Genomic DNA, 24,995 nt, shown 5'->3' on the forward strand with positions numbered 1-24,995 from the left:
TCGGGGCATGACTCTTGTGTCCCTCTCTCTGTTTAATTGTCAGTGTAAGATCCTTGGGCAACTCCCTTATTTTGCTGTTGATCTGCTTCGCCTCAGAGAAGCACGTCTCCTCAGTGTGTTTCTCATACTTGCAATTTTCCTTTTAATTGCCAAGTAGCAACAGAATACCTGTGACTAATACAAACTTCATAAATGGAAAAGCAGAAATTTCAGGACTGCAAAACAGCTTGGCAATAGTAACACTTTCCAAATAGCAGATCAACCAATAATGCCCTTACTCACATGTAACGGATTAAACCCTTCTAATTACATGAAATAATTACGAGCAAAACACACCTTACTATCGACAACATAACCTCATGATGTAGTAATCTGTTGCCTATCATGTAACTCACAACAGACAAATTCCAGACCCTGCAACAGTCTTGATGAAGATGCCTTCCTCAACGTCCTTCCACACTGCTTTTTAATTTTTTTTTTCAGCGCACAGTGACAGTAACACTCTTCATTAAGTACACTGGGGTACAGAACTGTTGCTATGTCTATGCCGGTGACACGCATTGTCATTGCAGCAAGGATAGAGTACAGTGAGACTACAAACAGCACCCCCAGCTTTAGTCCAGGAGTGATCCCATTGTCACACGCGAGAGCTACACATTCCTCACATACTATAAAGAGGTCATGACTGAAGTCTGTCCTTGTTCACATGCAGCTCTAAGCACAGCTGAACAGGGAATGAAAGTTATTATCAGAGGAGCAGAAATAGTAGTGCACACACACATGATTTAAATAACATGGAGTCACTAGGAAGCATTCCTCTAAGACAACACGTCGTACTTTCCACCATCTGCAGCATTTTAAAGCTACCTACAAGTAAGACAGTGAGGTTCTGATAGGCAGCAAGTCAGGTAACTAGTGACAATCATATAGAGTAACTGCTTTTTCGTATCACTACCAACATGATTTGCTTTAAAATCAGCTCCCAATGTTTTAGAATAATGATCAGATATTTAACACTGAGACATAAATTGCCACAGACTAGAAACTCAGTGGCTTTCCAAGTAAGTTTCACTGCTTTAACAGGTACAAATTAAGCCAGTTTTGCTCAGTAGATAACTTGCCTAATGGACAAACTTAGTCTGGTGTGAGCTTTTAAATGCTTAACTTTAAGGTCTCTCCTGTTGTAATGAAGTGATACCAATTTTACTACACTACATAAACTCTCTAGTACTGAAGAGTTCAGATCCTCTTAGATATTAATCCTTGCAATCTCAGTAAGAGAGAATGGTACCTTGCTTTATAAACACCATTCTCAGTACGACAGCCCCTTGCATCAAGGTAATAACCAGCATAAATGAAGGCAGTACAACTGGATCAGCAAGAAACGAAGCACAATACGCCAAGAGAGTAAGAGGAATTTCCTCAATGCAGCATTAGAAAGTCAACTTCAGGAAACTTTACAGGTCTGTTTGGGATTTTTTTCATTTATTCAGAAACTTGCTGACTTTCAGGTAAGTGTAGAAATATCATTATGATATCGTGCTGAAATACTGGGAAAAAAATTAATAGCTACCATATTTAGTAACAAAGTGTTAGATTTGTAGTATATTTGTAAATCACTGTTAAAGTCAACATATTCTTAACAAGTATAAAGACTGATCCCCATGATATGTTATTTCAAAATCAGATTTTAATCCTATGTATTCACATCCAACCCTTCAACAAATGGCTTTTGCTGTTGTTAGGGTGGATGAACTGCAGGATTCACTGTTTTTCAGTTCTCTTCCTCCTGTGGGGAAGGGTGGATGTGAGCAAAAAATCTTTGTCAGACATTTTTGAAAAAGAAATTAGCAGAAGAGATACTTGACTATGGCACCCAAATAGTTTCCTCCTTAGTTAGAACAATCTCCTGTATGGTACTGATATGAGAAATGTACTGATTTCAGAAACAATTCTGTTGTGTTTTCAATTTGAAAACAGCACCCTTGCATAGTGAGGACAAGGAAGTGATTTAGCAGCAGGAAGCACAACTTGTGTCCTCAACCACAAGAAACCTCTGGCATCCAGGGGACAGTTCATACTAAGAGCTACTTCGCATGTCCTGCCTGGGAAGGAAACAATAAGTAACAATTGAAGAACAAACAGCCAAGTAACAGAAGAAGTTTGAAAATGACATTTATCTGCATCTGATTTCTCCAGCACAGCTTTACCTTAGGTGTACACAAGCAAAGCAGTTGCACTACTACAACACAAGGACTTTTAAAGTACATCTTTAGTTCAATATGAGAGCTAACAAACTCCCAGTGGATGCCCCCACCTTCCAATAACAAAACTGCACTTCTACTTTTTTTGTTTTTCTATGAAAATGAAAAAAACCCAACAATTTAAAAGTTGCCACCTAACAAGTGTTGTCTTCAACTAATTAGTTGCTACAAATGATCCAACGACTTTCTTCTCCGATGGCCTAAGTCAATCTCCATCCTCAATCACATTGTTTCTGCTTATCTCTCTTTATGAAAAAGGTTGATGAGAGTCCAAACAATTATGGATGAAGATGGATCAACTCCCAAGTAACACCACTCTCCTTGGTCATGACTGTAAATGACATTTTAGTTTATGGTAACTTTCAGGAACAATTCTGAAGCAGCCTTACAGCTGGGGGAAGAAGTCATCATGTTCTCAAACTTCAGGATGTCTGAGAGCAATATCGATCTGAAGGGTCCACCTTATACTCTTTGGTACTCAAGACAGTAATATTCCCAGCTCCTTGGAAATTTAGACTTCTTTAAGTGACTGCACATGCTCTACAACAGAGGTGACACCACAGAACCCCAGGACTTGCAGCAGGCGAAAACCAAACAAAAAACCCACACATAGAGATGTGTGCTGCTGGCCCAGACAGTGATGATTTTTTGGTTCACCTCTTGGGGATAAAAAAAAAAAAAAGGGAGATATGGCATAAGGAACAGAACTTTACAAGGTCTGCAGCTAGACGACACCATGGATATCTTATCTGTGAACTCACCTGTCTGGGAATAAAGCTATTACTCACACAAGAGATGACTAATTCTTATTGTGAAAGTCTTAATTTCTACCCTGAAAAACAGACAAGACAGAACATAGTCCTACATTTCAGCTGTCAAGAATTGTATACACAAGAAGAGCTGTGTCTTTAGGACCAAGGCATAAGCTGAGAGATCCTTGCTCTACCTCTCTGTAAGTTGAACAAAACACTGACTCAAACACAGTAGCAAATATCAAGTCTTCTTCAAAGAGCACTGGACTTCCTTTACTCTCCTGTAGTAGCAAAAAAAAGCAATTTTGCTTTCAGTCAAAGTTCCTGTCTCTAATCAGACATGGTAGTACAAGGCATGAAATTTAAACTTCTTATATGACCAAAACTACAGTTAAAAAGCTATATGATATATTGTCCTCCTGCATGGTGTGAAAATCTGTACAAAGATTTATTCTAAAGAAACTCTAAGCAGAGGGAATCAGTGACTAACTTTACAAAGCAACTTCATACATCACCAAGTGAGAAAAATAAAGATATCTGACGATACTTCCTTCTCATAGTGAGAGTTGGTCAGGAAATACGTACATTTCAAGGGAATAGCAGAGATGTGAACTGGCAGCTGGCTGGATTTGACCTGTCCATGGAATAGCTGTTCCTAGATAGAGCAATTAGGAAGACAACAGGTGATAAGCTGCTGCTTCATGACATTCTCCTCAAATGAAGGCAGGCTGATCCTAAGGAAATGAGAAGCATTGGCAGGTGCTACATACTACATTCTCTAAAATTTACATCAACCTTTAAGAAGGATGTGTTTTTTATAATGCACACTCATGTGACAGAGACAGTGTGCATTTTCACACATATATGTGCATACACATGTATGATGATACCATCTATTTAGATAAAATGTATATGTGCATTTGTATACTTCATATATCCACACGTGTATACTTCATACAGACCAAATAATTCACTTTTACGTTTCTGCTTCAAGATAAGAGAAAAGTCCTGAAGGACAGACTTGTAAAGAGGCAGGAACATTGATCTATTTTGAGATGTGAACACCAACAACCTGAAAGCCTTATTAGAGGGTCTCTAAAGCCTATTAAAGGTTTTGGCCAAGGCAGCTTTAAAGTAAGATTCTGCAAGATTCTCCATCTGTCAAGAAACCAGTTCTACGCCCTACACACATGGTACTGCAAATGTGCACTGAGAAGTCTTAAAGGGTAGAACGATTTCCAGAGAAGCATTTCAATGGCATTTATCAGCTGCGTATAAATCTGCCCTCGTAAGAGACTTCACAGCAAGTTCTTTTCTCCATAAGCAACTAACTTTCCAGACAACAAGTAGTCTATTGAACTGCTGTTTCTTGAAAGCACTTAGCTGCTGTTAAAGTAATATAAAAGACATTTCTCCTTCCTGAAGGGATGCTGAGCTGAGGAGCAGACAGCTGGAAATTCATTATCATTGTCCGTGAACAGCATACATCTCAGTTTTTCACTCAGTAGCAGAGAATCTGCCAATGTAACACAATTAAGTGAGCTACCAATAAGGTCCAGAAATCAACTATATTAAAAAATATTTGGTGAAACCAATAACAAACCAAAAACATATTGGGTAATACAGAAGATAATTGAGCTCTGAGTTAGATGCACACAATGCAATCATGGAGATTCCTTCTGCCCAACAGCTGCTCCTCCTACGTGCAGAACCCATGACAACTAGGGTGATCGTTTGTCCTTGCAACTTGCAGATCCCTTCTTTCTGCACTTCTGTCCATACTTACACACAGAAATTAAGACTAAATTGTATATATTCTCGGCACACACACTCCCACACTAGTAACCAGTTTGAAGGGCACACATAAAAATCCAAGAGAGAGCAGAAAATAGGCAGTGTGCACTTTCATGCTGTGAAACAGACCCATTGCCCAGAATAAGGAAGACAAGCTTTATAGGAAGGACATCATTCCCTACTGGTTCATTATAGGATTTCCCAAAGTTCTCAATCACCTGCTGCTGGTGTTTCCAAACTCCAGTATTTCCCAACTTGTCTCGCTTCTCTGTTAAATCTACCCTTAGCAGAATTTCTAAGCACATTACCTGCCACTATCTTGCAGGTATTGAATAAATACTGTTTTTTTTGAAGGCAGACTTTCTTGATCCAGCTATCCATAGTTGATCCATTTCCTGCAACTGATACATCAAGACTTCCCTGCTGTTTGCCCATCTGCTGTACTCAACTCTGTGGATGCAGCATAGACCAAGTATTAAGAACAGTCCAGCCCATGTGACACTAATTTTGCAGCATATCTTAAAGATATCTGTCAGTTGAAAGAGTTGACACAAAACATGAAGTTTTTTGTTCACAGGTACCTGCTTTTTAAATGAGCTCTTTATGGAAGCCAAAACCTTCCCAAGCAGCTTATACCACCTAGTTTAAACCCTTCAATTACAAGGTTTTAGCTCCAGATTAATTAGCAGAAAAAGCTACTTGAAGACTTGGAATGCCTATGGTTAGGAAATCACCATCTTGCTCCAAAATATGAGTTGACACAGCACATATGGCTTTGTACCAACACTAAATAAGTTAATCAGAACCTGATTGGTTAAGTAGAGTCCTTCAGCCTGTCACACAGCTCACTGCACTCCATAAAAATATATAATTATACACTGCATGATTCAGTATGTTTACAACTTAACAATTGTTAAATTGACTATACTGCCCCTTGAACAAATTTCTAACACACACCCAATTTATGATTCATCTTAAATTCAGAGGCTATGCATAATTTTTCCAGTCCTACAGCAATTATATTCTCCACGTCTTAACTGACCTGAAAGGTGATGTGACTATTAGACCTACTCCTTTTAGATGGGAAAACATGCCATTTCTCTTTCATAAGAGATTTATCTACCTGTTATTTCTGCCCAGCTTCAAAGCCTCAGCAGCTTCTCTGACCCAAGAAATAGCATTGTATTTGGAGTGTAAAAAGGACCCTCACCATAAATAACATAAGCATAAATAACATTTGATAGCAATGTGAAAAAGCTGCAAGGGTGATTTATAGAACTCTTAACAAGAGCTTCCACACAAAACAAACTGCTTGATCTATAGGAAAGATAGAGAGTAAAGACACAGAGATATCTCACAATTTAACAGATTTGATTCAGCTTCACACACTAGAATGGACAAAGACTCCATCTGATCATTATCTGCACTTGTAATATTTTTGGTACTTGGAGAGATTACAGGACTGAACAAGCAACAGAAGATGGCACTGCCAAAAAAACAGGAAAAACAAGATAGCACCTCCTCCCATGACACAACGCCAAGCCTGTTGTCACCAAAAAACAAGAGTCCAGGGAAGTTTTGCTTTGTCTGGATGATAAATACATTCATGTTAGTAGAGTTACAGGACAAAGAGCCATATTACACCCTTGGCTGAGTAACAAGGACAAACTAGCAGAAACTTTTCCTCTGCAGTCCTAGAAATTGTGAGAGGAAAGCAAGTCACAGCATCATCTTTCTTTTCTTGTGAGAACATTCCTATGAACAATAACAGAGAGCTAGTCAGACTGAGGACACAGGCAGATAATGCCCATGTACAAATTATACTGGCTGTATTGGAACAGAACCAAGCAGAAGGTTGTATCAACCTCTGAACCCACTGCCCTGGTGAAGGGTTAAGTGAAAGGAGAATAGAAGGATCACATAACAGGATCTGAATCTTTTATTGATGCAGCTGGACCACAGGGAGTTAGACCAGTTGAAGAATGTGTCAAATTTGCCACCTTCTCCATCAATTTGGTAATTCCATGTACAGCAGCTTAACCCCATAACCCTTATTCCATGGAGACCCAAGAAAACACCAACTAGAACAAGCAAAAATAAACAGAAACACCAAACCAAGGCAAAAAAGATACTTCATTCCTCTAAGACATAAGAGCTCAAGTGTTATATGACATACCAACTTTCATCCCTTCTATGCACGGCTAGAACTTTCACCACAATCCAATTATTCTTTCGGTCTTCAATATAGTATTTCAATTTGAGTCTTGCAAACTTAAAGACTTTAAAAATGGGTATGTTATGAAAAATATTACATGCAATTTCAGTATAAAAGTGGCACAAATTTCTAATATAAAGTGGTGCCTTTAGGAACAAATTTTGAAATTCTTTGTGAGAAAAAAGATGGGCTGAAGCTCTTCAACTCCTATTTCCATCTTTCATTGCTGAATAAACACTTTGGAAAAGAAGTGAAAGAGATTTCTCACTGGTACAGCATGTAAAAAATTAATAAATTAATTATTTAAAAAAGCACTTGGGCAGCAGATTCAAAACACATTTCAAAAGTTTAGAATGTTTTACCAATAGTAAATTTCCAATTTTTATATATGTTGTCTCACTACTATGCATTCCCTATAATCTTTGCTTACAAAATACTGAAGTTGCATGAGAGTTTTTCAAACCGGACCAGTTGCATCAGTTTCCCTCAAGCTGCACAAACTTATCTGAGAAAGTGCAGTACTAGATAATCGGTGAGAAGCATCAAGAGTTTTCCAGTTGGAGAAATACCCAATTTGATATTAATGAAAGGAGGCGAGGAATAAAAAAAAAAAAAAAAAAAAAAAAAAAAAGAGAAAACAAACAAACAAGGAGGGAGGGAACAAAATCTGACAATCTTGAGATTTAAATCTCTAAGACAGGAGAATGTAGTATCTTCTCAGTCTGTAGTAGGAAGAATAACCCATAGATTCCAGACTGTGTAGAAGCCAGACCAAGACTTCATGAGACAGCAGAGAGAGAAGGACAGAAAACAAGTGTGCTTGCATGAAAGTGTGCGTGTACTGTTTTAGCCAAGGAGGAAAGGCCCAACTTACAAAGTAGCAGTTGCAGGTATCGGCAACTTTCACATTAAAACATTTTTTTTAAAAAAACAAAACATCATTATAGATGCCAAGCCTTGCTGGCAAACCTAAGGCACCCCACGGACCATCCCTAATCAATTACAGTAGAAAAGTACTTTTTCTTCAAATAACTGTTTTTAATATTTTTGTGATATGGTTTACACTACTGGCCATTTTTCATCCACTTACCTAGAAGCTGAATATTACCCCAGTCATTTAGGGGGAATAAATGCAGTATTGTTTAACGTCTACAACAATGACATAGACAGTGGGATTGAGTGCACCCTCAGCAAGGTTGTGGATGACACCAAGCTGAGTGGTGCAGTTGAGATGCTTGAGGGACAGGATGCCATCCAGAGGAATCTGGACAACCTCAAGAAGTGGGCCCATGTGAACCACATGAGGTTCAACAAGGCCAAGTGCAAGGTCAGGCATGTGGGTGGGGGCAACTCTGGTATCAATCCAGGCTGGGGGATGAAGGGGTAGAGAGCAGCCCTGTGGAGAAGGACTTGGGGATACTGGGGGATGAAAGACTGGACACGAGCTGGCAACATGCATTTGTAGCCCAGAAGGCAAACCTGGGCTGCATCAAAAGGATCGTGGCCAGCAGGTTGAGGTGATTCTGCCCCTCTGCTCCACTCTGGTGAGACCTCACCTGGAGTCCTGTGTCCAGCTCTGGGGCCCTCAGCACAGGAAAGAAGAGAGGGTTAAGAGGAGGCTATAAAAATGATTAGAGGGCTAGAACAGCTCTGCTGTGAGGGCAGGCTGACAGAATTTGGGGTATTCAGCCTGGAGAAGAGAAGGCTCCAGGGAAGACCTTATCGCAGCCTTTCGGTACTTAAAAGGGTCCTATAAGAAAGATGGGGACAGACTTTTTAGCAGGGTCTGTAATGACAGGACAAGGGGTGATGGTTTTAAACTAACAGAGGGGATATTCAGGCTGGACACAAGGAAGAATTTTTTTTACGCTGAGGGTGGTGAAACACTGGCCCAGGTTGCCCAGAGAGGTGGTGGATGTCTCATCCCTGGAGACATCCCAGACCAGGCTGGACAAGGCTCTGAGCAACCTGATCTGGTTGAAGATGTCCCTGGTCATGGCAGGGGGTTGGACTAGATGACCTTTGAAGGTTCCTTCCAACCCAAACTATTCTATGATTCTGTGATTTTAAAAGGTGCAGATTTACAGATTAAAATTTTGAGTTTTGGCAGAAAAACTAACTGAAGAGCACTGGCACTAATCTAGGCTTTGCTTTCATCATGCTGATGAGCAACCTCTCAAATTTTTCACTAATCTTCTTCCACAATAACCAGACTTCTGTAAAAGTAGGAAACCCAAACTTTCCCTACTCAGAAGTCACAATTTACAGCTGTTCTGTATCAAAGAGCCTACTGCTCAGTAATCAGAGCTTTTGTCACAGAAAAATCTCAGCTCCACACCATAAGAAAAAGAATTATCTGGGAACAGTTTAAAGACAGCACACCTTGAGGTTCCAGAACTATAATAAAAAGCAACTGTTTTTATTAGATGTATATTACTTCTTGGCAAAAAAAGTCACATCATTTTTGTTTGGTTTGTTTTGGGGTTTTTGTTTGGTTTTGGTTCCCCCCTTTTTTTTAAAATTGGCTTTTATAGCCTATCATTGAAAATACATCATAAGCCTTGAAATGTATGTTGTCTACATAAAAAGTAAACGTATAAATTATTAAAGTCTACACAGGCAATATTTTCTCTCTACTTCTCCAAAACCACTGAAGAAGGAAGCAGAACAAACATTTTGCATCATCATCAGACTTCCCAAGCTGCACTTCACATTATGGTGAAAAGTTAAATTCTGTGATCTTCAGTTCTTTAATATTCTCAAAGCAAAGGCCATGGGTGGGACAGATTCAATGAGAATTAATGCATATATCAAAGAGTTCAGTTAAAGTCAAGCACAAAAATATTTTCTACAACATTGCAAACTATATTCTGCACTGTGCAAGCACCAGGGAAATTTCCACATACCACATTAAATGCAACCTGCTGATTCTATTCTGCTCTTTAATACCCAGTATGGAAAGACACAAATTCCATCAGTGTCTGACAATATCTCAAAATTAAAGGGCTTGTGTTGAAAAATATTCTTTTTGACTATTCTATGCTTATTTCAGCATCAGAGGCCAAAGAGCACACATGGCAAAACAGCCCCTACACCAGAGAACAAGAATCTGATATTGAGGCAAGGAAGAACAAAAAGAATGTCTTTCATGATTGCAGAATGGTCTTCAGTTCTTAAGTTTTTCATGGTTTTCAGCTGGAAAATAAAACTATTTACATCTCTACAAGTTTGTTTGTTTTTTTGCGCTTTTCATGCGATATCACTTAAAAATGCAATTACTTATAGAATCTATTTTATTATTTCATCTAGAAGTATATTTTCACAACTAATACAGCAACAGAAACTTTGTGACATCACCAAGGTGTTCCTGTCTTTTTGTCCTCTCTTCCTGAGCAACTATTTTTACCCTAGATTTGTATGCCTGACAATCAACTCCCTTGATTACTTGACTGTCCATCATTTAATCCCTCCATAAGAGGTCTGAAGAAAAGGCAATAAGGATTTCATGGCAGAACGTATGAAAAAAACAAGCGAGGAACTGCAGCTTGAACCAGACAGCTCAAGATCTCAAGCCAGGTGGAAACTTCTATCTTTCAGGTACAGTGAAAGTGCCACCAACATGTTCCCGTAGCACAGAATTTCATGGACAGCATGGCAGCTCCCGGTGTCTGGATTCCTAGGGTTCTTCTCAAAACATCAAGACAGCCCACAAGGACACACACAAGTTTCAAAGGCAGATCATCGAAGACTTCGTATAAGCTTTTTTTTTTTTTAAAAAAAAAAAAAAAGAAAAAGGCAAAAAAAAAAAAGTTAAGGAAGTTTTTGGTTTGGAGGAGCCTCCTATTTCTTTTGGTGTCTAGAAGCCCAAGCAATGTTCAATACAAAAATTGCTACACTGGATCAGACCATCCCTCCCATCACCCTTCCCTGACAATCACCAGTTCATTGAGTTCCTCAGCTCAAGGTTCAATCTGCACACCAAAGTCTGTCACTAATGGTCTCTGTTCTGGTAATTTGTCTAATCCCTTTTCTGAACACATTTACACTTTTTCTCCACATGATGTTTTAGTTCAGTCACACAGCTGTAAATAAGCAGTTTGCAAAGACTATTTTATTTTGTTTCCTGTGAGGACAGTAACTTACCTTCTCAAAGCTCACTAGAGAAGAACATGTTAAAGGTCCTGAAGGATCCCACAGTCACCTTTTATCATGTTTGCAGGCACCAAAAATAACACAGAACCTTTTCTTCCACCAACCTTTGCTGTGTGCACCACCACCACAGCAACTGACAAATCAAAACCATCTTCCAGCAAAGAAAATATCTTCTATTGTGAAGACAATGCATGCAAATAAAATTACAAAATTATAAAGTTTACCTTTGTATTTTATAACAAAAGAACAAAAAGTAGGCTTAAGCTTTTCTTCCCTTACATACTGTATTCCTCAGATTCACAGAGGACAGAACTGTACCAGGAAGCAAGGAAAGAGGGAGAAAACTGTTCTTGCTGGAACTGTGTGCCAACTGATTTAAGCAAACATTAGTGCTAATGGGATAAAACAATGGTATGAAAAACTACTGAAAACAAACAAGAAAAAAACAGTTATTTTTTACAACATATCACACTCTCCTGAAACACCAGTGTCTTGCAACAATCATGTGAGCACACACATTGTAATTTGCTATAGAGGAGTTTTGCAAAGCTGTTTCAGTAATTCGGTTCCACTTGTTGGCCCATGCGCTTAAAGCTCCAGGCTGATCTGGCTGCTCCACACATGTGATAACCCAACTGCAAAGTCACTCAATAAATGAGTCTATATATCTGACGAAACAAACTTTCATCACTGCCAGCTTCATAATCAGATAATCTCTAAAGTCTTTATTAAGGTCATTCAAGGGATTGCAGTGACAGGGCACACAGAAAAATTAAGCTGTTAAAAATTTAAGGTTCGTGGGAATTAACTTGCTTTGCTAAGCATGTATGTTCAGCAGATAAATGGCATCACAAGAAACCTCTTTTAGGAAACAGAGGTCTAATGTTTTAGGGTTTCCTCAAAAAGTTAGTGCCTGGACGCCTTCCTGTGTAACCTCATCTAGGTGCTCCTGTTCCAGCAGGGGGATTAGACTAGATGATCTTTCGAGGTCCCTTCCAATCCCTAACATTCTGTGATTCTATTGCATGCACTTCTCAGTAAACAGATCACAGAATTGACTAGGCTGGAAAAGACCTCAGAGATCATCAAGTCCAACCCTTGGTCCAACTCCATTATACCAGACTTCTCAGTCAAACTTCTGATTTTTTGGAGTTTGAACAACCTTACAACTAAAAAGGGAAAAGAACAAACAGTTCTTTAAAATGAAAAAAAGAAAAAGAGAGAGAGAGAGAAAAGAAAACAAACCAACCAACCAACCAACTACAGCACACAGCAAATAATGATTAAACCTTGAAGGCCTTAAACACAACCACTAAGCTGGGAGACCCAAAAGTGCTTGCAGTTCCGAAGGTCTGAAATCTCATCCCAGACTTTAACATGGAGAAACCTCAACTCACAGAAGCCTCCACCACCAGCACATGAGGTGACATGGGCCTTCTGGTAAGGCCCATAAACCTGGACTAGAGAGAACTGAAGGTACAATAGCACACCATGAATGAGGTCACCCTTTTTTGCTCCCCACTTTGTTTCTCCACCTTGCTTTTTTAAACTGGGTGCACTGCCAAAAAATATTGGTTTTCTAACACTGTTTTCTCAACCTAGGCCTTCTAGATCAAAGTCTTCCAGGTCCTGCACAGGTATATTCTAGCTAGCTTGTTCAATTTCTTCCTTTTTCAGATACAAGCCATTTAAACTTTCACAACTGTTATTTCTATCAGAGAACACTCTTTTCTTAATCTAGAGACATACAGATATATACTGCATTGTCTATTGTAATGTATCAATAAGGATGTCAACCATGTTCGTATTCCACTTGCATCCTGCTCAAATTTCCAGTGAAGTGAGCAGTGCTCTTCAGGGTCTATCAGTTCAGATGCCTAACACCAGCATGCACAAACATCAAAGTTCCTTCTTACGGAGAAATATCATTAAAATCTTAATTTTCCCTAGATAGCAGTAACATTTTTTTTAATATTTCAGTGGATTAATTAGACATGATATCATTTTTTGCTGCTACTGCGTGTACAGATTTCTCACACTAATCAATGAACTGACTTTTTCTGCAAGCATTTCTGAAGCTATCCTTCAAATCATTAAAAGAAGTTCCCTCAAGTGCAGGGCACTGGTCTAAGGAACAAAGACAAGATGACTGAAGATATAAGAGAACTCAAAAAGATAGTCTATAAAGGCTGGACAAGATCTCTTTCCTCCTAAGAATCTGAGATGATAAATCCTTTACTGAAAAGTGCAAAGGGAGCTTATTGACAAATAAATCTCTAATACATACATATAGGCAGTATTCCCTCATTTCCTAGAAGTCAAACTCATGTGAAACAGTCTAATTTTGAGACTTACTAAAGATGAAAGCAAACTGGCTTCATAACAACAGGCACTTGAAAGAAATAACCTTAACAAAACCTCTGAAAGATAAAATAGTATTTATCACCTGTTGAAACAACCATTCAAGGAAGTTACATATATTTGCTTGCCTGGGATTCAAACTTCCAATTATTTAAATGAAGGCAAATATACCTCTGCACTGACTTGGGAAAAACAAGCTATTGTCTCACTGATCATAACCCTCAGTTCTAGGAAGGGATCTTCCACTTACTGATTTTACAGTAAAGATACTAAAAGGCAAAAATGCCCAGTCCCTTCCCCTTCTCCAGCTTTTCTCTTTGCTGAAACACTAAATTATACCAAGAGAGAAATGGATAAAATCAGTAATATATATTATTGCACTTGTCAAATTGTGACAAGAGAAGAATTGGCAGGATTTTTTACACTACTGATACCCTGATGAGCAAGTGAGGTAGAAAATTTATATACTGCTTAACTATCTACATATGACATGGATAAAAATCTAAATATTCAATTTTTTCATGCCTGTATTACTTAAGACAATATGCCAATCCAAAACTTTCATCATTTAAACCAAGCATGACTTTGCTAGGAAGCACGACTATTTCTAACGGTATAAGTTTCAAGCTTTAATTTAGCCTCCTCTTTAGCCCACTTAATCTTTTACAATTGCAATATATAGAAGTGGCCAGCAGAAAAATTCAACAGCCCCATCAAGAAAGCTGGAACACGCTTAACACCAAATAAAATTGCTTTTAAGTTTGAAATGTAGTTATGATTTCAACAGCAACATCCTAGAGGGTCTCTAAAAACCTGCTGTGCAGCAGATACAGCTTTAGGAGTCAAGTCCCATCACTTTTCCCTAACGATCCTAAGAAAGCCACGAAACCTCCAGAGTCACAGGTTTATTGGATTTTTTTTAATGCCCTTGAAGCCATTCATGTCTATATGAAAACTTGAAAATACAGTAGCCAATCTACACATACTATTGAAATGCTAAAGAGATGAATATTAAAAAGGGAAAAATCCTCATCTGTGACATAAAATTAATCACTGGGAACCAATTCCCCTGCACAAACTAGGAGCTGAAAATGAGAGCATCTATAACCCTTGAGATAACGAGATAAGCCATGTTCTGTCTGTACTCAGTAATAACTTAGAAAGCCTTTGCATTCAGATCCTTGTGGGATTTTTTTTTTCTGTAACAGGTTTTGAGGGCCTGCCTACTACCCAAGTACAACATCAGCTACACCATGAATAAAGGCACACTAAAAAGTGGGCATAGACTCAGAGAAGCTTACACATCCAAGCATGCAACTTTACTGTAAATATTATTTTCATTAACAAGTCTTTATGCCTTTTGATGTCGATTCTGAAATAACATCGAAGTCAGCAGAGAACATAACAATGCCTATAATATAATAGCTTAGCATAACTATGGTATTGCAATGAACTAGTATAATTAGTTTTATACAGCACACAGCGGTGGTGCTAAGATTCCAATGTACAAGGACATCCTGGAACTTATGAGGAAGACAACTGTCATCTGGCTGTTACAGAACATCAGCTGCACCTACATAAGACCTCATCAATATATAGATGTGGTCAAAACAGCTTTTACAGCTGTTATGATACTGGATACGAAACACAGGAGAACCTGGAATTTCCACTGAGTTATCCAGTAAGAGTCTCACATTCATTATGATGAAAAGTACATTCTACCTTACAAACATGAGAAATTTGTATGATCTAACAGCTTCCCCGCCCTCAACGAATTATAGAGTAACAAACAAAACTGGATTTCGTTGGAAGGTCTGATGGGAAACAACCTGTGGTTAAGTTCTCTTACTTGGGAAAGACAGTTAAACAGGAGTGTTTGCTATTAAATTCAGCATCAATTTCAAGAGTACTGCACAAATATAACTCACCTGCAACAGCATCACTTAAGAAGTCACCCAAGTAGCTTTCAGCTCAAGATTTTTTTTTTCTAAATAAACCAGACTTCACATATGCCACTTCTCAGGTACCTCTCTGCATATGTGCCTGAAACTAAGTACCTATACTACGTACAAATACTCAGAGAAGATGTCAACACCATATTGACACCATTTTCAGATTCACTTTCAAAAAGTTCAGCAAGCTCTATGGGATGTTCCCTTCCATATCTCTCCCACAGATGCAAGTAAATGTTCTTTAGTAAGAAAATTTTCAAGAAACAAACAAACAAAATTATTTATCCAGAGGTGGGAGAAGACCCTCCTCCCCAGAAAACCATGTCCTTCCTCTAACAAAGTAGAAGCATACAAAAAATTGAAAGTCTTTTCACATCAGAGTCTATTGAAAAAAGCAATAGGTGTTTTTTGACAGCCATCGGATTCATTAATGAAGAGGTTTGTGTTCAATTCTGAACTTCATCACTTAGATTTTCATTGTTTTTAGGTCAGTCAATTCTTCTAGCTACAAAATGGGAGATGAAGCTTCCTTCTAAGTGCCCTATCTCATCTAATTTAAAAACAGACTGTTGGAAGCAGGAACAATGAGCTGACAGAATACCTAGGCCTAAATCTGACGTTACCCCATCATCTACAAATCCTTAACAACACTCAACATCCTGCAAAACTACATTATTCTCTACAAATACCAACAATCAAAAATCAGCAGTTTAATATTAGGTCTCCTATGACTCTCAGCGTACTAATTGCAGACATTTCTGTGGTATATTAAATTTACCCATAAAAGATAGAGAACAACAAATGAAACCCTAAGAACAAAGCCTTCTCACCTCTGTTATTCTTTCTACAGAGTTTCATAAGCTAACTGGAGTAGATCTCTATCCTGGCAACTGGATTTCAAATTCACAAGGCATATCATTGTCCCAAGGCAGCCTACTCAATTCATTGCCTTTTATGAAAGCATTTTAATAGATAATGATGCACAAAGAATATGCTTAGTTGCTCACCACATATTTAACTGACACAGGAGAAAGAGAAGCCTGGACAAAATAAAAATGGCACCAAAGAGTCGTCTTGTGCCCTTCCCATCTGTAAATGCCAGCTTCCTTCTCTGCACTTGAGGAGGAGGTGGGGCTGGGAAACACTTCTTTCAGAAGTTCCACCCTTCTTTACAGATGCACAGATTTCATTAATACTTAACTGGCGACATACAACATTAACTTACTTTGGTATTCATAGCTTTCCATCCACACTTGTCCCATGGTAAGCGACAGCTAAGGGCAACTGCTTGCAAATATTTTCTGCATTGTGACATACTACCCCAAGACTTGCTTTTCAGCCTCCTTGTCTCACTAACTAGCTTGTTTTCAAACAGTAAAATTCCAGACAGCCTTTCTGTAAACCAAGAAAAAAAAAAAAGGGTGACTAACAGAGCACTGGGCTGATAACCAACACTCCCCCTCAAATGTTCAAAATGCACTGGCCAGACCAATACTTACATGGTTCCCACGTTTAACAGACTCCTGAGCTTTGAGTTTTACCAATATCATCAACTGACTAAAGGTTCTAGGCTTGTCAAGTGGGTGAACTGGAAAGTTCTTCAAAAGAAAATCATTCCTCTTTAAGAGCTGACCTTGGTCTTGTTCAAGTTAATAAGTCCTGACAGGTGCTCTGGGACAACCACGAGAGAGACTCTTGAATACAAGGTCTCCTTAGCTGTGAAGGACTTGGAACAAGAGAGTGCTTATGTTAACCAGGTCCTCTGGGCCATATTGTCATGTATTTCAACACATAAATATTTGAAGCCACTTAATGCACAGTAGCATTCAGATACTTCAGTGATAAAGAGCAGCTTTGTCCAACTGACTGGCACTTCAACAATAAGCTCCATTTAATAGTCTGACCAGTCCCATTTTATCTATCTAATTACTTACCTCTCTTGCAGGAATAGCAAACTATTAAGGTTTGCTGATTAAGATTTGAAGGCACTTTGAAGATTTATTGTACTATACAACTGCTAATTATTATTGTTCATACCTGCATTTGGTTAGGAAAAAAAAATAGCTGTGTGCCAAATTTCTGCTCCACATGTAAGAGTGAAAATATTTGCTTTGCAGTGCTCTTTAAAACATAAGCAGATAAAAGACTGCGCTTTAACTTGCAGTCCTTCACTGTGATACTTAATCCCTATTTACAAGAACTGCACAGCTGAAAAATCCCACCATAGAGGAAAAAAAAAAAGCAAAGAAACACAAACACAATACCTTCCTTCCCACTGAAACAGGCACAGGCAACATTTGTGCCTCGGTAACATCCCACCTGCAGGAATGCAATCTCCTCCCTTTCCTGGGCTTCTTGACTACCTCCCCCCAGGGCATCCAAACCAACAATACTACGCACAACTTATCATCGGTTCAAGATAACCAGTTATAGTGGTTATTTACCACTCACCCATATCACAGCCCATTTTTATTTTCAAAGGCCTATGAAGCTGTGAATAGACTACTGGATCCCATCCTCTTCATACACCCTGTTATCCTGGTGAAGATATGGGCTATGCACTCCTGTAACATTCAGGCCATCCTTCTCCCACAGATATTTCCTTGTTTCATGCATGCTATTCTTTACTTTTACTTTAAAGAAAAAAATAAAATTACACCCCAAACAGGAGAAATCAAAAAGTATCAACACAAAACCCAGCATCTAAAGAAGGTTCATTTTTTTTACCATGCAACAACAAAAAAAAAAAAAAAAAAGAGGAAAAAAAAAGACAAATTATGGAAGAAATACACGTTACATTCTTTTCCAGTCATCAGACAAAACTGCAAGGTTAAAAATGAGTCATAAAATATCTTAAAAAGCTAGATTCTAGGTTTTTCTAAGTCTTGCTGTCATGCTTTTATTTCCTTAAATTATTGCTCACATTTAAAAACTGCCTATGGGAAGAAATGCTTGTTGGCAGATAAAAAAGACATTCCAGATGTAATACAAATGCCCAACGTGAAAGCTGAACAGATAGGTACATTTGATAGCACTAGGAGTGGTAGTAAATTCTGTTGTAACTGCACTACGAAAAGATTCTAGGATCAGATTTACTCTTTCCTCATCAGTATTTCTTGCACAAGAACCAAACTATTTAAATTGTTCTCCTATTTGTTTATTTATCCTGTTTGATTTTAATTCTTAAGTGTTTTTAAAACATATCTCTGGTCATCCGAAGACCGACTTGCAGAGTATCAATTCAAGGCCTGATACGTAATTTGAACGTAGAACACAGTCCTGCCCTAGAGTAATTATTTCAAATATTTAACATCACTTCACTGGTCTGAGCCCAAACAAACGACCTGGGAGCCAAGACACCTCGGAACATATGTTGACAGCTTTCGTGTGTGAGGTTCAGCCCCCAGGAGAAAGTCTGTGTATTCTGACCCAGTTTCACTGCATGGGTTCATAAAACACGCTCTCTTCCCACTGAGAAGCCTTCACGGACTGATCACGATTACTGCCCCAGCTAGTTCCACATGTAATGACTTTCAGGCTCCCTTCTCCCAAAATCACACCTTAATAAGATGGTTAGACACAGATTACCAGCAACCAACCTTACAGTTTTCATGTCCTGCGTTTACTTCTGATCCCACCTACAAAACCAAACCGGTTCCCAAATGTTTCCCCAATAAACAGGAGGGGTACAGAGCAGCTCCTGGCGGTTCCCTATGAAGTCACTGCCTTTGTTGTTTTAAACATGCAATTTAAAGAGAATGACACAATCTAAAATATGAGGGAGATTATGCTGCGGCTTGCGGAGGTGTCGATTGCCGGGAGATAAAAAGCCAATGAAACCTACGCTATTTTTCATCACCGGCCAATAGATCTATCCTTCATTTCTGTTCCTTCAAAAATGTTAATGAGACAAGGAGTTAAGAAGTTCGGGGGGTTGCTTTGTTTGGGTAAACAAAAAACGAGCCTTTCTCGGCCGGCAAACTCACCCCCCCCAGCCCCCGCCGCCGCGAGTACCACTGTGACCGGGAGCCCAGTTCATCCCCCGGGTGACCAGAGCCGCAGAACCGCCGTCCCACGCCGTGCTCCCCGTACCCAACTTTCCCTCTTCCTGCTCCCTGCGGCCCGGACCGCCACCCCACGGCCGCGGTCCCGGCGCCTGGCCCGGCCCGGACGCCTCCGCCGGGCCCCGAACTCGCAGCCGCCCGCTCCCTCCTCACCCCGGCGTGCCGGAACGAGCGGCCGGGGAAGCCGCGGACCTACCGGCCGATCTCACAGACGCCGTCCGCGCATGCAGGGCGGTGATGGAGCCCAGAGCCCGACGCTTCGCCCTCCCCCGCAGCGGCGCTAGCGTAAGGTTGTGGCCGGTGCCTGCAAGGAAGCGCGGGGAGGGAGTCAGAACGGAGCAGCATCGCCTCCCACGCCAGCCCCGGAGCCCCTCTCTCACACGGCGCAGAGAGGGCGGGAACGACGGCGCTCCCCGCCCCGCGGCTCCTTCCCTTCCTCCGCCATCAGCCGCCCCCCTCACGACCCGGCTGGCGGGTGCGTGTACCCACCGCGGCCGCCCGGCCCCGCCGGCCCGGCCCTCCCGCTGGCCGCTGCGCCCCACGCCGCTTCTCCGGCCGCTGCCCCCTCAGGGCCGCCAGCAGCTCTGGGAGGCGGCCGCGCAGCCGTCCTCCGCCCGCGACGGCCGCTCCCTCCCTCTCTCCTCTCTCTCCCTCACGCCCCCGAGGCGGTGGGGAAGCTGCTGACACAGGCCCGGCTCGGCCCGGCCCCGCCCGCTCCCTCAGCGCCTCAGCCCCTTCCCGCCCTCAGCGCCCGGCCAGAGCTTCAAGGTAACTTGAGAGAATTGGTTCTCCTGCGGGTAAACCACTGTTTACAGCAACCTGGTCTTGGTTTCAAAGGCTTTTTTTTTTTTTTTTTTCGGGGATGCTCTTACTTCTGGCTGCTTCCAGCCCTTGGTGCTTAAGCCGGCAGTCTTGGTGCTGTGTGATAGGAGTGGCGTGTCCTTTTGTGCTGTCACCCATCCCTGAGGTGATGGTGACGCCTGGAGGGAGGCCATCCATGAGCAGACGTTTCATTTCCCATCGTCATCCAAACCGTTCCTAAATTGGGGGAGAAAAATAAAAGAAGAAGAAAAAAAGTATACCGCAAACTTAGAGAAACAAAAGCCTGAATGGCAAAGTTTTCAAATATGGCCAGTTGTTTTTAAGCCTGTCAGTTAGGTTGTGGTGAGGTAAAGGTCTACTTGGCTAGGTGAAAAGTTTTTTTAAAATAAGGGGGGCTCTTTCCACCAATTGCCCAATTGCCCCGTGGGGCTGGAGCGTCCCTGGTTTCTGCACCAGCTCTGCGGAGACAGACTGTGAAAGGAAATAGTAGTTTGAGTTGGAAAGAATATTGTCACCACAGATGTGGCCCCAAATTCAGGCTGCGGGAAAATGAAATTTTCAGGGTAATAGTCTAGAAGGATCATTTCTATTTAAAAAACAAACAAACCAATACATTTTTGTGGAAACAATTGCTTTAGAACAAATAAAAAATGTTTGGCTGTAACTGTTTCATAACTAAATACCAATTCCTTTGTACTAACTAGTGTACTAAGGATCCAACTTGAAAGTGAGTCTGTCGTAAGTAGTAGTGTCAGTGACTTTGTGTAAGTCATAACAAAAATGAATAGTAGAACTAATTAACATTTTAAGAGGCTACAGTAATCTGACATGTTGTTACTTCTGCAATTTAAATATTATTTTCTTGTAATGCAAGTTCCTTAATTTGATAACTATCTGAATACATTGGTATCCACATTTCCAAGAAGAAAGGAGCTTGTTTTGGTCTCTGTACATTTGTATGTTCCACGGCAAGGGCTCACCTCCTCTTTCTACAGGTTAGTGCCTTACTGAAATAAGAAATTTTTTAATGGATGTTGATGATCTGTGGTAGATTTTATCCTAAAACTCTGTTTCCATGCCTCAGGTCACTTTCTAGTTGCTATCGCCCATGTTACTATATATTCTGTCATTTTTACTGTATTTTAAGAAAAAACTCTTTGTAGGAGTGTGGTTTTTTTTTGCAAACATACATTATTAATTCCAGGAAACAGAATGAGTAAAACAGAATGAGTTAAAAGCCAGCCTACGTAACAAGGCAGTATTGTCTTCATGTACTAGAATATGCTGCTGAATATAGAAGTCTCCTCCCCAGAAAGTCACCTCTATTAAAAGACTGCAAATTTGATGTCATTTGCTCTAAACAGGATTTAGTTCCTTGTTCTTCATTCTGCTAATGAGCATCTGTTTGGGACAGCATTTTCCTTAGTCTTGTAAATGTATGTGAATGCCTTAACAACAGTCTCACTGGGCTATTTTTTTTTTAATTAAACATCTTCAACAAGGAAACTTGGAGCTTAGGATCAATGAAAAATATAATTTCCATCTTCATCTACTGTGCATTTTACAGGAATGCAAATACATGGGAAACATTGCCATAACTTCAAGAACTTCTTGCATCACTGACTAAAAGAAAGACATCACACATTGTGCACAAAGACTGACGCCTTGGACTGTCTCCACTGTAGAAGAATGAAATGGCTTTTGTCAGTGTGGTACTTCTGCCATTTGTCATGGATGCAACATACATTTTACAGAAAAGACTGACATGCCAGTACTTAAGTTAATAGATTCCCAAGTGTGACTTTTTCCTTAGCTGTTCAGAGCAGGTTTCCATGATAAACAGACTTAGAAACTTTAATTTTTTCTCTGCAGAGAATGTCTGGCAAATAAATAAACCAAAGTTACTGCACCATCAAAATCTTGCATCATTTACTCATAGCTTTTGCTTAGTGTAGTGCAATTTTATTTAGGGGGAAAAAAAAGCCAAATCACGTTATCTGCTGTTCTTGTTGAAACTTCCTTAAAAAGCAAGAGTGCCTCTATCTTTGTCTGAGCTGGGGGATTCAAGAGCACCTCTAAGCTCCTGGTTTGGGGTGTGTGTCTGGCCACACTTTGACTGCATATTAGGACAAAACTTGCACATAAACTAGAGGTTTCCCTTAGTCTCATGCCTGTGGGTAACTGAGGAGTCAAAAATTGTGTGGCATGCTGCAGTGTACATTTAAAGATCAGTTTAGAAGAAGACCATATATAAGTATTCACACTTTGCAACTAAGGAAAACCATTAAAAAAGCTCAAACCAAACCAAAACACCCCCCCCCCCAAAAAAAAAAAAAAAAAACAACACCAAACAACCCTGAAAACAAACAAACAAAATAACAAACACCAAAACAACAACCCAACAATTCACATACAAGTTCTTGGCCCACAAAGCACCTTCTTTTTAAGTTATACTGTATTAGGGTATTAAATGTTGTCCTTGTATTATCTCAAAGATCCTAAGGAAATGACATGAGTTGCTCAGAAAGAAGCAGCAAAGAGCAATAGCTGCCACAAAGATTAAATCTCTGAGAAAGATTAAGACTTAGTAGAGTGACTGTCTGGGATTTTCAAAAGCGACAATTAATTTTGGGTGTCTCCCAGTTTTGATGCCCAAACAGGGATCTTATTTTCAAAAAGTACATAATAAGTGGTGTCTGAAGTTTGGCATCTTGATTTGCAAATGTCTTTAGAAATATTAGCCATTTTATGTTCTTTGACTAAAGGACAATGAAGGGACAGGGAGAACACTGCCCACAAACATTCGATGGGGCTAAGTGCCAGTGAGAGGAAGTATTTTTGGTCCCCATCTGCAATGAAATCCATCTGGTAGGGTAATGCCAGTGAGGTTTCAAGCGTACTTGCCGGCCCTATATGGGTACAGTTGCAGAAAAGAGGCCTGAAATATATCTAGAAGTATACTTACATATGTACCACGTAAGGAAAAAAAAATAGAGATTTTACTAGGAAAAATCTTTCTTACACTAAGACTCAGGGCTTTTAAGGATAATCTTCAAGAAAATCTAATTTACAGAAGCTAATTAGCTTTAGATACTTAAAACCAGACTGGCTGAAATAGTAGTAAATATACAGTAGAGAACAATCTTGCCCAGACAGTAACTACTTGTACAAACAGGTCCTTTCTGCATTCAACTTTGGAATCTATCTTAATGAAGATTGGGAGTATTACAGTCAAGAGTTAAATCAGAGCAGCGGAAGAGACACATTAAAATGTACAGTGAGAGCAGGAGAAAAGGAGTTGTTTTTATTTGAGATTTGAAATGAGATGAAGGGTCACAGAGCCTGAGAAATACACAAAGGCTGTCCCAGACTACAGCCTGTTTTGAAGAAATGTCTCTCGCATCAACAGTAGCGAGATTGTGTGCAAAGACAGAGCAAAGTCTAGACAAGTTGGAGGGGGAAGGAGAGAGGGACTTTTTTTCCAAAATTGTACTGTTTCTGTAATTCCATAATTGATGACTCTCAGCTGACCAAATTTTAAAAGCCAGGCAGACAATTTAGATTCTGAATATTCCTTTGTTGTAGCTCCCTCACATCTAAAAGCATTGTGTTTATCTTCAACGAATTCGTTGCCCTACTGCTGCAACACAACTGAGCATCATCCTGTGTGCAAGGGCTAGGATGAATTTTGTTCAACACAGTAAGAGCTTCCAATTTCCCGTAAACAGAGAAGGCTCTGACTTGTACAAATTACACCTTTGGATTTTGCAGTGACCTTCAGTACTCACATGTCAACAAGAAAGCCTGCTTATCTACTGGCAAATTCTGTAGTTTGGGGGTCATCCTTATTCTGTTTTTAATATCATGCAATGGAAATTGCACAATGACAGTTTCAGTAAACGAATGTCTGCAGGCAAACAATCTAATACATACATCCAGCATTTACAGCTTAAGCACTATTCTGTCACACTTTCAAACAGAGCTGCTGAAATTCCTGGGGCTATTCACATGAATTTCTCTGCTGAATCAAACCTAACTCTTTTAAGATTATAGAAATGACTGGAAACTAATTTTTTTTAATACTAATCCTTAAGGATTGCAGAGTTTTGCTATTTTTAAATAGTGAATATGTGCGCATTCAGCTGCATGATATTAAACCTAACCAGAAGGAATGGAAACTGAATATATTAATTGTAGTACCTTTCATCAGAAGGTAGCAAAAATGGTGAAATACAAACCAAGTTAACATAACCCAACTTTTCTACTGAAACTTTTTTACCACTGATTCTTTTTGTTGACATCTAAGAAATTTTTTTTTGCAGTTTCTGTCATTGATAACATTCACTGTGAGATACTGGTTATAGCAACAGTGTAAGAAACTCTCTGGTCCTGGAAATTGTGCTTAGTATTTTCTTTATGGTTTTTATATTCCCAGTGCCATCTTTTCAAGATCAAAACCTGGGTCACTGCATTTTCTGGTAGCAGCAAAGCATAAACAGAAAGAGATGACTGATGTTACAGGTGATGAAATATCTCAGTAAGGATTAAAACATCCATGGATGAAGAGATAATGACAAGAGACACTGATGCAAACATGCCTGTCAAATCCTTAAATGCTT

At 39.7% G+C, this 24,995-nt stretch overlaps 1 protein-coding gene across 3 annotated transcripts in view; it reads right to left on the reverse strand.

The window, feature by feature from the left end:
* PTPN13 (protein tyrosine phosphatase non-receptor type 13) overlaps positions 1 to 20,117 on the reverse strand; it is a 122,991-nt gene extending 102,874 nt beyond the window's left edge. The window contains exons 1-2 of one of the 3 annotated variants that reach the window (XM_082050512.1): positions 20,044 to 20,091; positions 19,751 to 19,858 (exon numbers count right to left, since the gene is read on the reverse strand). The gene's annotated coding sequence lies outside the window, so the exon portion shown is untranslated. Of the gene's footprint in view, positions 1 to 19,750; positions 19,859 to 20,043 lie in introns of those variants that run through there. The other 2 variants (XM_082050510.1, XM_082050511.1) reach the window with 2 other exon arrangements.
* Positions 20,118 to 24,995: the final 4,878 nt, after the last annotated feature.

This window comes from Streptopelia decaocto (assembly GCF_964273445.1).
Source record: "Streptopelia decaocto genome assembly, chromosome: 4".
Taxonomy (NCBI): Eukaryota; Metazoa; Chordata; class Aves; order Columbiformes; family Columbidae; genus Streptopelia; species Streptopelia decaocto.